Source organism: Solanum verrucosum, unplaced genomic scaffold (assembly GCF_900185275.1).
Source record: "Solanum verrucosum unplaced genomic scaffold, falcon-dt-bn FXZP01001241.1, whole genome shotgun sequence".
Taxonomy (NCBI): Eukaryota; Viridiplantae; Streptophyta; class Magnoliopsida; order Solanales; family Solanaceae; genus Solanum; species Solanum verrucosum.
In genome coordinates, this window is record NW_026019556.1 from 1 (window position 1) to 15,633 (window position 15,633).

The following is a 15,633-nucleotide window of genomic DNA, read 5'->3' on the forward strand; positions in this document are numbered from 1 at the left end:
GAATGTCGAGTTTGGTCTAGATTGACCCTTCTTTTGTGTCTGGAGGTTTTCGATATCTTTCCGAGCCCTTTTGTGGGTTTTGACTTAAAATGACTTTTGGAAGTGGGACTCACTTTTTATCGAAATGACCTCTGATGGAAATTTCGACTACGCCGTTGAGTCTGGAATATCGAAGTTGGTATGGTTGCATATCTCGTTTGCGTGCACGGGGTTCCGAACGAGTTCGGAGCACTCCGTAGGAGTTTTTAGTTTTTGGAAAATTGCAGATTTTCTGCAATAAATGCAGAAAAACAGCAACATATTTCCAAACTTCAAACCCTCATAACTCTCTCATCTCTCAACCGATTTGGGCGATTCAAAAGGCAAAGTTGTGTGATTTTTCGAGGATAACGTGTTGGTGAGCTCGGATAGTGATTTGGAGTCTCCGTTTGGGGTAAATTTCATGAAAAACCTGCTGCCACGACCCTTTTGTGAGCTTGATTTTGGAAGATTTTGAGACTTGTTTTCTCAGCCATTTTAGGTCCGATTTCAGTGATTTTTGAGGCTATCTTGAGTGGTTTTTCGAGGAGAACATTGTGGTGTTGTCAGATTTTACTATAGACCGCTCATTTTTGGTAAATACACTGCTGTCCCATTTCTAATTTTTGAGAAAATTTGGGTTTTAGTTGCATGTTGATATTGTGTTGTTCCCGAGCCCCGAATTGTGTCCCATTTTGGGACATGAGCTGGGAAAACTGGTTAGGACCCACTTTTGGGGTTAATTTCGGAATTTCCTAAGCGGATCCCACGATTCCCGTTTTGACTCCAAAATTGACCCGTCTCCGTTTGTTGTGATTTTGGTGTCTAAACGACCGTATTAACGTTGTGACTCTATTTTTGATAGCGGGGTAGCGTTTCGAGACCGTTCGGAAAGGGAAAGCTCCAAAAGAGTGATTTTGGAGCGCGTGTGATCGGCCTACAGGTAGGCTACGGTTTCCCTCTCTTAGATTGATCTTGAGAGTGTGAATGCATGTTGATTAGTTGAGATTTGGTTGGGTAGTCATTGAATCTTGCATAGGTGTTAAGAAATCATGTTTTCGGCCTATTTCGGGAATTATCGGGTAATTGTGAGCATGATTTGTGTTATTAACGGACCCTCCTCACTATGTGGAGTGCTTGCATGCTTAATTATTGTTTATTTGAAGAATGTTGGGCCTTAGTTTAGGTTTGACTAGGGCTTGCCTTAGAAATACATTATTAGGATCCAATAGGCCTTAGTTTTGCCCCGACGTCGCTCGGCCGGCTTAGATCCCTGTAGATTGGTGTAGCAGACTTGAGTCTGATAGTTTGGGCCTTAGTTAGGCGATACTCTTTCTCCGACTATATATATCTTTATTTTCCCCGATGTTACGACTTCACGAGTTACATCGGCGACATTAGTTCTACTTCGATTTGGTTCCAAGGACTTACATTGATTGGCTAAGTATGGACGGCGTTCCACGGATATTTATGAGTGTGGATCAATTAGGATTCTTTCAGCAGCTACATTGGCACCTTTATAGAGCATCCGGTTTAAGGTCCGGCCTCTATTGCCCAAATACTTATATAGAGCATCCGGTTAGAGTTCCGACCTCTATTGCCCAGATACTTATATAGAGCATCCGGTTAGAGTTTCGGCCTCTATTGTCCAGATACTTATATAGAGCATCCGGTTAGAGTTCCGACCTCATATACTTGATACTTGTGATTGGTTACTTGGGTACTTCTGCTGAGCATCCGGTTCGAGGTCTGGCCTCCGTACTGTCAGATTCCACTAATTAGGGTTGAGGTTCTGGTTCGATGTTCTTCGTTCTTGGGTTCTTTTATGCAATTCTCTGTAGTTATAGTTATTCTGTGTACTCGTCGGGCTTATGGGGGTCCGTTTGGGTTTTTATTTAACTTGCGCACGAGTGTACCTTCTGGGCTTATGGGGGCCCAGTTAGGTGTAGTTAGCTTATAGATTACTTTAGTTAGTTCTTTGTACACTCGTGTGCATTCCATTGTTACTTAGATTTTCGCTCTTGACCCTCGGTTTGTATTATTCCTTTTTTTCATATTGCCTTTATTTTTCAAGTTTAGTCGGCCTATGATGCCTACTGGGTACCTGTTGTTTTGGTACTCATGCTATGCTCTGCATCTATTTCGTGATGCAGGTCCGGGCACTAGTAGCCAGCGTTGATCGAGCTTGGAGCGTACTGATCCGAAGACGGGGGTGAGCACACGACGTTTTGTACTATTTCAGTCTCCATCTGTATATATAGACTTGTCTTTTACCTTTCGAGACAGTCCAGTCTCTGTTGTCCACTTTTGGGACTTGTACTCATTTTGTTAGTAGCTCTGTATCAGTGACTTCTAGGTTCTGGGAGGGATCTTTATTTGTATATATGTTTTTGGTTTGCTTCCGCCTGTTTATATTGTTATTTGCCTACTCTTGTTTAGTTTCTACTCTCAGACCCATTACTTGTTGTTCCGGGTTGCGGGTTGGCTTACCTACTGGTGGGTTATAGTAGGTGCCATCATGACTTAAGAAATCGGGTCGTGACAGTGCACCTCTCTAAGTGAGGTTAAAAATTTGAATCTTTTAGTTATCTTGTTTTATTTTCCTTTTAAAAATTGGGTAATGTCTCTCTAAGTGGTTTGGATAGGTAAAAATAACTTTGGACCTATAATTTTAAAATTTTAATTATTTTTAGTGATAAGAACCTAAATGTTAAATCGATCAAATTTATATCTTAGATCCACCTTTTTGTAATAGTGCACGCATCATCTCAAAATCCTGGATACGCCTCTGCCGAAAAGGGGTAGAAAATTATATATAAAATAAGTTCGGGGGGTAATAGGACCTTAGTAAAGATTAGGTGTGTCTCAAGGATTTTAGGCATAGGTTGGGGGTACTTATGCATTTTCCCTATTTTTGGTGACTTTCCAAACTAGAAATTCTTCTTTATTTTAAAAAATAAAATAAAATTGGAGTTAGAGAAAGAGTAAATGGAGGAGGGGATTACAAGGTAGGGTCAAACCCTCACCAATAAATTGAAAATTCAGCTAGTCAACCAATATAGCTACTAAGATTCTCCAACTAGCAATTCTTTGTATGTCACGATCTTTATTTCTCAAAGAGTCTGTAAGATTATTTATAATCTCTCTTCGAATGCATATTTTATCCTTCATTTCTATCAAGTGTTTATAATTTTCACTAATAGCAATATGAGAGTGAAATTATATATCCACATTGTTTTATTATAAATTGACAGCAAAAAGGTAATATGATTATTGATATCTTTAATTATGCTATGTTTATGTAGGAAAAAATTTCTGAATTTTCAGATAAGAAGCTGAAGAAAGAATAAAGTTAAATGAAGAAACAAAGAGATGATAAATCCTAATGACAAAATGGAGAATATTAATCAAGATTTCATAAAAATTCTTGATGTGGTGAGATCTCACAAGCATTATTGTCTTTTAGAATCTCAACTTCTCAGAAAGTTAAATACATTGCTAATCTATATATATGTTGTGGTTTCTTATACTTATATTTGTACTTTAATTATAAACTAAAACTTAGACAATTAAAAAGAATACTTTCTTTCTTCTATTTCATGTGACGTTCTTTCCTCTTTAATCTATTATAAAAAAAAGGGAAAATGCATAAGTACCCCCCTAGCCTATGCCCGAAATCCCAGAGACACACCTAACCTTTACTAAGGTCCTATTATCCCCCCGAACTTAATTTATCTATAATATTCTACCCCTTTTTGGCCTACGTGGCACTATCCTTGAAAAAAATGTCAACATGCGTTGGGCCCACAAGACAGTGCCACGTAGGCCAAAAAGGGGTAGAATATTACATATAAAATATGTTCGGGGGGATAATTGGACCTTAGTAAAGGTTAGGTGTTTCTCTGGGATTTCGGGTATAGGCTGGGGGGATACTTATGCATTTTCCGTAAAAAAAATAGTATTTTCTTAATTGAAACATGATGAAGTTTGAACCTCATATCTTTTTATCTTTAAAGACATGTTTTCTTTGACTCTACATGGAACAAAGAATTCTAAAACTTGTGGTCTTGGATACGTTGTAATAATTGTGTGACTATAAAACTTCTCACTAATGATAAAATAAAAAAATGTATAGCTTGATTATTTTCAAATATAGACATATGTCATATTTTTTTAATAGATTGATAGTAAAATGATGTTACATAAAATCGGAAAAAAAGAGTATCTGACATGTTTAATACCAAAGTCTTTTTTTTTTCTTTTTAAACTAATTATTGTGATGTCAAATTTACAGTATAAGGATCATAAAACATGGATTGTATATTCGTTATTAGTGCTAATATTTATATTTTTTTCAAGAAGATATATATTATACTAAACAAATTAAGCAGCATATGGATTTCTACATTATTCAAAACATGTTAGAACAAGATAGGTTTTTCGAACATGGAAAATGCCAATTTCTTTAAAGATATTTTATTGATTTTCAGCAACGTCATTGTTTATTACCCGAATGAAACTCTTCAATATTTTGTCGTGCCTGAACTCAGAGCCATTATTGTGAGAAACCCTAATTATGTCGCGAAATTGTGTGTGGATTAGCAGCAGCAGGCAAGCTAATGTTGGCCAAACAAAAAATGGAGAACATGGCATATTATGCACATAACAAAGCTCAAGAAGGTGAGTCGTTGGTGAGGAGTATGAGAGTGAGAAATAAGGCTTGCGAATTCAAGAGCGATCTGGATAATGATTGCAAAGGGAAACAAAGAAGAATGACAAAGAAAAAATAAGAATATTTTGGAAATAATGAGTGAAGCTTACTAGAAGGTGGTTAAATTTATAGATGTTTTTTAGGTATGTTAAATTTCTTTTGTTTTCTAGTTCTGGTAATATTTCATAGTTTATTATCAATGTAGATTAGAGACTATAATTAATTTCCTAACCTTCTCTTGTGCCTTTTTTTCTCAAGATTTTATGTTTTGAACAGCAAAAATGTCTCATAATTGAATTAACATAATTCAGTTGATGATGTGAACAATTGTTTGGTATGTGATTTGCATCAATCTCTTTTGTTTTTTTTTTCATGAAAAAAAATATTCATAAAATTGTTAGTATATTTGAGCATTTTAATATTATTTTATTTTTAAATTGTCTCCTATCCTATCATCCTCTATTGCCCACTCCTCCTAGGAAAACGTTAGTAGAACATTGGGAGTAATTGTCTTTTATTTAGTGACTGAACGTGGTCAGTCATGGCCATAACTTCTCATTGAAACTCTATTATATCACTCATTATTTTATCTTTTTATGTTTTGTAATGGGATAAAGCACAAGTCCCCTAGAATATGACCAAAAATCTCAGAGACACACCTAAATTTAACTAGGGTCCTATTACCTCCCCCCCCCGAACTCATTATTTTCATATTTTTGTGCACCTTTTGTGCTGATGTGGCACGTTCAACCACCCAAGTAAGTTGTGTTTGTACACACTCGGCTTCCACGTGTGTAAATATATATATATATATATATATATATATATATATATATATATTTTACTAAAAAAAATTATTTAAAAAAATTCTTATTTTCTTTATCTTGTGTTTAAATTAAGTTAATACACTCTTTTTACCTTGTACCGAAACTTCTAATTTTTACCTTCATTCATTGTTTTTGTATTGATTTTATTTTCTTTGTCTTTCGTTTTGATTTGATTTCAAATTTAATTTCAAATGTCTTGTATTTAAAATAACTTAATTTTGAACTGATATCAAAATAAGTGAAGAAAACCAAATAAAACATCAAAAAATAAAACGTTAAAATTAAAGGGCACTTTTAAATTTTTTATTTTAAAAAAATATACATAATTTATTTTTAAAAAAAATTGAAAGTGAAAAGATAACAAATAAATTTTTTAAAATTTAAAGTGAGAGAGAAATTAAAATAAATATTTTATAAAGAAAGAAATAAAAATAATTAAATGTATATAAGTTTTATAATCAATAAATATGTGTGCTAACTAATTATAAAATTACTAATCAATAAATGATATGTGTCCTATTTGTGCACTCATCGCTTGTCTTCAAGTGAGTGTGCACACTCTCTATGCCATATTAGTGTATGTAGTATATTTATTCCATTTTAAAATAGTTGGGGGGGGGGGGGGGGGGAGTAATAGGACCTAGTTAAATTTAGGTGTATCTCTGAGATTTCGGTCATAGTCCACATGGGTACTTGTGCCTTATCCCTTTTGAAATCTATGTAACCTCCAGGCCATTTATCTACCCAATTTAATACCCCACGATCTTCCTTTTTATTGCAAGGAAGAATTTCTCCCCTATAAATAGTTTGGTCTTACTCTATTAGCAGAACATTGAGAATAATTGTCTTTTGTTTAGTAACTGAACGTGGTCAGCCATGACCATAACTTCTCATTGAAACTCCATTATTTTATCTTTTTTTATGTTTTGTGATTCATGTAACCTCTAGGTCATTTATCTACCAAATTTACTACCACATAATCTTCCTATTCATTGCAAGGAAAAATTTCTCCCCTATAAATAGTGATGGTCTTACTTTTTTGGCAGAACGTTGGGAGTAATTGCCTTTTGTTTAGTGACTGAACGTGGTCAGCCATATTGGCCACAACTTCTCATTGAAACTCCATTATTTCACTCATTATTCTATCTTTCTATGTCTTCTAACTCATGCAACCTCTAGCATTAATTATCTACAAAATTTACTACCCCATAATCTTCCTATTCATGGCAAGGAAGAATGTCTCCCCTATAAATAGTGATGGTCTTACTTTATTAGCACAACGTTGGAGTAATTGCCATTTATTTAGTGACTGAATGTGGTCAGCCATATTGGCCATAACTTCTCATTGAACTTTATTATTTCACTCATTATTCTATCTTTTTATGTCTTGAAACTCATGTAACCTCTACGTCATTTGTCTATCCAATTTACTACTCCATAATCTTCCTATTCATGGCAAGAAAGAATGTCTCCACTACAAATAATGATGATCTTACTTTTTTCGGTGTATAAGAAAATATAGAGTGCATAAAAGTGAGTAAAAAAAGTTCTTATTAGTTGAAGGGAGATGTTCTTTTTATGAAGCTTTGGATTCAATTTTTGTCTCGTATTTGTTGACTTGTACTTTGAGATTGAGGTATGTTGTCTGGAGAGGACAAGTTAAGAAGATTATTGCTGGACTAGTGAAAAGACTTGTTGCCATGGGCTTAAATATCCTTAAAAAGAGCAAGATATATATTCATATCTCAACCTGGAAATTTATTTTCTTTATAGGGAAAATGCATAAGTACCCCCAACCTATGCCCAGAATCATTGAGACACACCTAACCTTTACTAAGGTCCTATTACCCCTCCGAACTTATTTTATATATAATTTTCTACCGCTTTTCGGCCTATGTGGCACTATCTTATGGGCCCAGCACGTGTTGATAATTCTTTCAAGGATAGTGCCACGTAGACCGAAAAGGGGTAGAAAATTAATTAAAAAATAAGTTCGGGAGGGTAATAGGACTTTAGTAAAGGTTAGGTGTGTCTCAGGGATTTTGGGCATAGGCTGGGGGGTACTTATGCATTTTCCCTTTTATTTTCAATTGTAATTTTGTAATTTCACCAACAAAACTACTTGACCTTCCCATATTAATATATATATTCCTGTAATTTTTTTATTTTATTTTTTTAACAAAAACTATACTATCTAATCAGTTGAAGAATATCTACGCATAAACCTAAATTTGTTTCTCTATTGCTATTTTATTGTCATATTTTTTTCCTTACAACCATGTTATATACTTTACTTTTGAATCGTGGGTCTATTAGAAATAATATTTTTATCACACAAAGATGTGAGTGAAATATGTGTACATCTTAATTCTTACCCTCCTCAAACTCACTTGTGAGATTATACCAAATGTTCACTACTAGAAAAACCAACTTCCAAAGAGGTCTGAATAAACCCATCTTTTGAATTGTGAATCAATTAGAAAAAAAACTCTTTATCCCGCAAAGATTGGGATAATATATGTGTACATCCTACCTCCTAGATTCAACTGTAAGATGAATATGTTTTTCACTACTAAAATTTGATATTGGGCAAGACCTCATTAACATCAAGTTATGGTGATGTTAAAAAAATTGATCATAAATCTTGACAAATTGCCTTACAAAAAGTCATGGTGATCATCAAAAATTTGTCCACAAACCTGGATGAATCACCATAATATTTTCAGCATTAACGACAATATCATATTGTTTGATTTATCTCTTGATATATTTGGGATAATTCTGAAGGAAGTGGAACTGATACACTCCCTACTAGTATTGTTGAGCTCTGTCCATTTATACTTTGTAATTTCATCATTCTCTTGCTATTAAACTAAAACTATGCTCTTGAAAACTCAACGATATATTAATGTGTGTGTAGAACTTTTCCAGCCCATTTCAATGGTATGTTTTTTCCTTACTAATCATGAATAGCTTGATTCTACGGGTTGAAATCTCTCTTTTCGAAAGGGTTCAACACGGTGAAGTTTGGCATTTTAGCTAAGCAACTTTGTGATGAATTTACCAATTATGGGATAACGAGTGATGAACTTGTAGAAGAGGTAGCTATGAGAAAGAAAGTCGTGGAGGACACTACGATAGCAATTTGGAATGCTAGTTTATCCATTAATATTTTCTTAAATGTATTTTTAAGGTTAGTTAACATTTCTCTTTCTTGACCTTTCTAGTAAGGCTGTAACTTAAAGAACTCTTAATTACCATTCCTATATTCCATTGTGCTAATCTAGGGATTCTTCCTTTTTGCCCCCATTCTTTGTCCTCAATTAATTGAAATGTTTTTATTTTTCGAGTTATCCCAATATGTAGTTCGTATATTTATGAGGAAGCATCTCACCTATATTTCTTTGCACTTTTCAATATTTATTGTTATAACGATATTGTGAAATCACTATGACCAACAAAATAGTAAATTCTTTGAAATTTACTTCATCTCTATTAAAGACTCACTTCCTTTCACTTGCAATACAATTTTCTTACTTAAATAGTCTTGCTTATAGAAAGTAAGATACACCAATATTGAAGATGGAAGTGTAGTTAAGGTAACAATTCTTCATATTCCCTTTAGCTAATGATGAAAGAGAATGTGGACCATTTTTCTCGAGATGATAATATTGTGCCCTCTTAATTTGATGCGCGTAATTCCTTTTCGTAGCTACAAAAAAAGGTTGAAGGTATAGTTGATAAGTTGGAGACCTGACATCGATCTATTATCCTCATCTACTTTTACTTGTTTGCACATTCTTCATGCAAGACGATTCAAACCAAAGGTAGGATTTTTTACCTTTAAGTCTGTGACATAAGTACTTGAACATGAGCACGGTTTCAATGTTTACCAGATTCCTCTACTATATAAGTCTAATGGTTAGGGGGACATAATTTCTTTAGATTTTCATGATTACGGTGTATTAGAGTTTGATATCTAAACAGTAAATCATCCTTGGTCATTGTGCATATTGGGAGTTCATTGAGAGAATCAACAAATTTGATTCATATTGTTCTCAAATTTTTGGAGGAGCTAGATAACTCTTCAGGATTACTTATCTTTGGTGATCAATAAATCTCTCATAGTATCATTATCTACCATAGATGGAATTTTGATTTCTTATATTCCTACACAATCCGAATGTAAGTAGTTGTGAAGGGGGATGAAGGTATTCTCTATATGAGGAACTCACGGAAATCTTGGCAATTTCATATTTTAACTGTTTTGAAAATATTACATGATTGACATTTCTTTACCATATTTGATATTCCAATACTTCCTAAATTACCCCAAAAATCCTTTTTTTAAGATTTTTTTTTGGTCATATAGGCCATTTTATTAATTATCAAAAAATGAGAATAAAGTTTTGGCCCAAGCCCAAAATAAAACAATCAAAACAACCTATTTCTAATCTGATTAGGGTAAAGCCCACTTTCATTAACCCTATCTATAAAAGGTAACTTCAACTTCCTCTTGAGATCACTTTCATTTCTTCTTACTATGTTGCCTCCTTGCTCACGACTGAATGTTACTCTACTCCTTCTTCTCTTATGGGTTGTACCAAATTCCATTCCAACGTTCTCATCTCTCTTCTTCTCATACAAGATGTCTCACTCAACCAAGGTAATGTAACTCCTATCGTTTCCCTTCTTTTATTCATCATTGTTCTAACTCTTTGTTGTTTATCCATGTGAAAGAATTTTTTGTTGGAAAAAATTATTCTAGAATTTTGAAATTTTTGTTTTGAGTTTTGTTGGAAAAAATTATCCTAGAATTTTGAAATTTTCTTTTGAGTTTAAAAAATTGGTTAAAAGGGAAAAGTCATTTATGGGGAGAATCAAAGGAAACTCTTCAGTTTCTTACCTAGAAGATGTTAATTACTTTATTCCAAATCACACATGTATTCATTACACATTACTAATATATATTTAGTGATTTGAGATTAAAACTTAAAATATTTAAGATTATATTCATGTAGTGGTGTTCTATACATATCATGATGTGATATGGATTAGTCATCATGGATATGAAGACCATCAAGACGATTCGAAGTAATTTGGATACCTTAGAAGATTAATGAAAGAAGCATGGAAGATATAAAATATACTAAAATGAAAATTTAAGGAAGAGGTGACTACATATTAAATAATTAATAGGCTAGACTTTCCTTCGTTTTAGCTCAAGGGTATTATTTTAACTAGCTTAGGTTAGTTTATCTACTATTATAAATAGCAGAAACTAGGGTTTGTTTGAGGGGTTGGTTTTTGAATGAACATTTGATGTTTAGGTTACTTTGTGAATTTGGGGAAACCCTCACATCTGTCCAGTTGAACCTTCTTGATTATTTGGGTAAGTTTTCACTTTTATGAGTTCAATTTATTTTCACCTTTATATTTTACTCTAGTAATTAAATGCCTTTTAGTTGATAGATTGTCCTTGTTTTCTTCTAAACCTCTCTGTCTTTCTTTGTGTTTCTTAATAGTATATTTTGTTTGCTTGATTGTGGTTCACTTTATTGTTCTTGCATCTAGAATTACATCAAGTATCTCTCCCTCTTCCTTTCTATTTCTAAACCATATATCTTGCTTGCTTGATCGTGGTACTAGGTAAGTCTATCCTTCAAGGCATAAACAGAAGAAATCACCTAGATTTATTCCACCACTGAAAATTGTATTTGATACCTCATGGTTCTCAACTTACTTCCTTGTCGACCAGGTAATGTTTTGATTGTATGCTAAGAAAATTATATTTCCGATGCAAAATGAATTTTCCTCTAGTGAACAATATATTGAATTGCCTTTTTATTATGTTCCATGAACCCTACTATTCTAGGTAGGTATTAAGTAAATTTTGGTGCACCTCCAATCTCTGAAGTTCTTTACGTCTTCATAATCCAATTATTAGGTTACCGTAGAGCGGGGATTGGAAGTATAACTTATACATGTCACCTATATATCCATTCCTTCTTGCCCTGATCCAAAAATCAAGAGAATTGACCCCAACTAGCTTAGAATTGACACGTAATTGTTGTTTATATCAATTTTTGTTTCACAAATGTCTTTATCATAACTTTCACATAATGCTTTATGATGTAAACCTTTTATACTAGTATGATCAATATAATGCTAACTTCGATATTCACTTAAATTTTGCTTACTTTAATATTGGATTACTTAGCATTGGGTGTTATAGTGGGTGTTCAGGAGTTATTATTGTCCAGATACCTAATGGAAAGTGTCACTTGGCTTGGACCTTAGTGATCCATAGCTTATGTAAAAATATACGACATAAGAGGAAACTTATTAGCATTGTGTGTTGCAGGAGATATTATTTTCTAGATACCTAATGCAAAGTGTGATTTGCTTGGACCGCAGTGATCCATAATGTCATGTCTTGCCACTTCACTGTTCAGATTCGGCATCAGGATAAGGGAGAAAATCTAAAGTTGTGGAGAGGTTAGTAGAACACTCTAGAACGCCCTAGATATTTTCAAGAAGGCTTTAGAATTCCCTAGAACTTGTAGAGAATTCTATAATAGGACTAAAGTGTAAATGTTGTAGGGAATTGTAAAGTAAATAATATTTACAATTTAGGCCCTTAGGAGATAATATAAATAGAGGGTCTCTCATTGGTAAAATGGTCCAACCAAGTGTAAAGCATTCGACAAAGTAATACAAAGCCTTCTTTCGAAGTTTTTCAAGTCTTTCTAAGTCTTTCTTGCATTCTCTTGGCGGTCTTAGTTTGAAAAGTCCTACTTGAGCTTACAAGACCGTGAAAGATTCGTGAGTAAGTTGTCAGGTGCTGCACGAAACATTAGTGAGACTCTAAGTCTCCGACAACGTGGTATCAGAGCAAAGGTTTGTACTAAGGGAATGACCAACGAAGGAGATGTAAACGTTACTAGCACCACCAACATCAGGCTGGATGGTGGAAGGAAGATCTGCAAAGGAAAGAAGCACCACAAGAGTAGTAAGAAAATGTTGCTCGACCATACACCAAGCGAGGCACTAATATGTCACCCACTTTCGACCATTGAAGCAAGTGATGATGAGCATGGTGAGAAGGCCATTGACGTCACCGCCGGAGAGGAATAGGTCACAAGGGTTGAAATGGCGAGGCAGACCATGGAGATATTAGGCCGGCGTTTGAATGAGGTTGATGGAAAGTTCAAGACTCTAGAGGACTTCACCCTTGAGGAAAACAACAACACCTGCAAGGAGTTGGAGGGCCGCCAACGTGCAGAGTTCGAGATGAAGGAGGCCATCACTTTCTTAGAGTCTCAGCTCATTGATGTGCTAAGTATGATTGAAGCCATGGGATCCGAGAAGAAAGCACTCAAGGAAGGTGTTGAAGCCGAAGGATCTACATTATCCGACCGAGATAGGGAAGCCAGGGTCGAGGCTCCCAAGCCACATATGTTCAAAGGCGTTCGTGATGCCCAAGAGGTGGAGAACTTCTTATGGCACTTGGAGAATTACTTCAACTGTAGTCAGGTAAAGAGAGACGAAAATAAGATCAACACTGTCGTGTTGTACCTTTCAGAGATGGCCATGCTATGGTGGAGGCACAAGAAAACTGAGATAGGGAACGGGCTGTGCACCATCAATACTTGGGCATAATTTCGAGAAGAGTTATAGAAGGCATTTTTCCCTAACAACGTCATCTATGAGGCTAAACGCAAGTTCACGGAATTAAAGAAAACAAGTAGCATTCGACCATACGTGAAGGAGTTCATTACTCTTACGATTCAAATTCCTAACTTGACGAACGAACACATGTTGTTCCAGTTCATGGATGGATTGAAAATTGGGCTAAGATGAAGTTGGAATGATGGGAGGTTAGGACCATAGATGAGGCCATCACATAAGTCGAAGCCTTGACTGATTTCAAGCATGACATGCATGATAAGGCGAAGGTGAAGGACGCGAGAACTAGTCATGCTAAATGTAGGGGAGATCGTGTCCTAGGTAAGGAGCAACAAGCACTGTCTAAACAACATTACTCCTACAAGTCAAACGACAAGCGGTTCGGGTGCCAGAGTTACACGGAGAGGAAGACGCAGACTACAAAAGGAGATGGTTGCTACATATGTGGTGGACCGCATGGTTATACCAGGTGCCCGGAAATGAAGAACCTTGGTGCTATCCTACGGGTGTAAGGAGAAGGACACACAAGAGAAGTGGCAGGATGCGGGCACGACGTAGCTAGCCATGGTCGGGCTATGTGGGGATATTGCCAAACAGACGGAGAAGCTGGAAGACTATAACACGCAATATGTAGACATCTCTATTAATGGACAACCAACTTGTGCCATGGTAGACTCCAGTTCAGAAGCCAACATTACGACCAAGACGCGACAACAAGGTTGGGGCTAAGTTACAATCCAAATAACACCCACCTCAAGATGGTAAATGCACACCCAACTCCCGTGTGTGGAGTTGCTCAATGAGTAAGCATCACGTTGGGTAAGTGGCAAGGTAAGACTAAATTTACCGTAGCTTCTTTAGATATATTTGATATCAATCTTGGGAAAAAATTCATCCAAAAGTGTCATATGATGATCGATCCCTACCTCCAACGACTCATGGTCATGGAGCGAGAAGGTTCATGCATGATACCTCTAGTTAATGTGCGAAAGAAGGAAGAACATGCCCAATTGTCGGTTATACGGATCGTGAATGACCTTAAAAAAGGAGAGTCGACGTTCATAGCCACCATTTCAAGTTTGGGAGAAGACAATGGTGCCAAGGAGGCATTGCCACCGACTATTGAGAAGGTTCTTAAAGAGAATAAAGATGTGATGCCGAACGAGATGCCAAAGAATTTACCTCCTAGGCGCAAGGTAGATCACAAGATCGAGTTAGAGGTTATAACCAATCCACCCGCACATGCACCCTATCGCATGGCTCCACCCGAGTTAGAAGAGCTAAGGAAGCAGCTGAAGGAGCTCCTTGAGGCCGGTCACATTCGCCCATCCAAAACACCTTATGGCATGCCAGTCTTGTTTCAAAAGAAGAAAGATGGGTCATAGAGACTATGCATCGACTACCGGGCTCTTAATAAGGTAACCATAAAAAATAAATACCATATCCCGCTTATTGCCGATTTGATAGAATTGGACATGCCAAGTATTTCACCAAGGTGGATCTTCGTAAAGGTTACTACCAGCTTCGCATTGCGGAAGTGGATGAGCAAAAAATGGTGTGCGTGACGAGATTTAGAGCATACGAGTGGTTGTTGATGCCCTTCGGCTTAACCAATGCACCCACCACCTTTTGCATGTTGATGAACAAAATATTTATTCTCTACTTGGATCAGTTTGTGGTAGTATACTTAGATGATATAGTCATCTATAGCAACACCTTGGAGGAGCCCGTGGAGAACTTAAAGAAGGTTTTCCAAGTCTTACGGGATAACCAACTCTATATCAAGTAGGAGAAATGCGAGTTCTCCCAGCACGAAGTACACTTCTTAGGGAAAATAATTAGCCAAGGCGAACTGCGGATGGACGAAGCGAAGATACGTGTTATTAAAAAGTGGGAGAAACCCACATAAGTGATCAAGTTGAGATCTTTCCTTGGACTTGCGAACTATTATCGCAGATTCATAAGTGGATACTCTGCTAAGGCCGCTCCGCTGACCGAGTTATTGTAGAAGAATAAGACGTGGGTTTGGAGCGAGGAGTGCCAAATGGTTCTCGAAAACCTTAAGGCCGATGTGACTAAAGAGTCGGTCTTGACGCTGCCCGACTTCTGAAAGAACTTCGAGGTACATACAGATGCTTCAAATTTTGCTATTGGGGGAGTATTGATGCAAGATAGACACCCAATAACATTTAAGAGCCATAAATTGAATAAGACCGAACGATGCTACACAGTGTAGGAGAAAGAGATAACAGTCATCTTACATTGCCTACGCATGTGGAGACACTACTTACTAGGCTCCAAGTTCGTGGTTAAGATCAACAATGAGGCCACTAGCTAATTTCGATCACAAAAGAAGATCACCCTGAAGTAATCAAAGTGGCTATACTT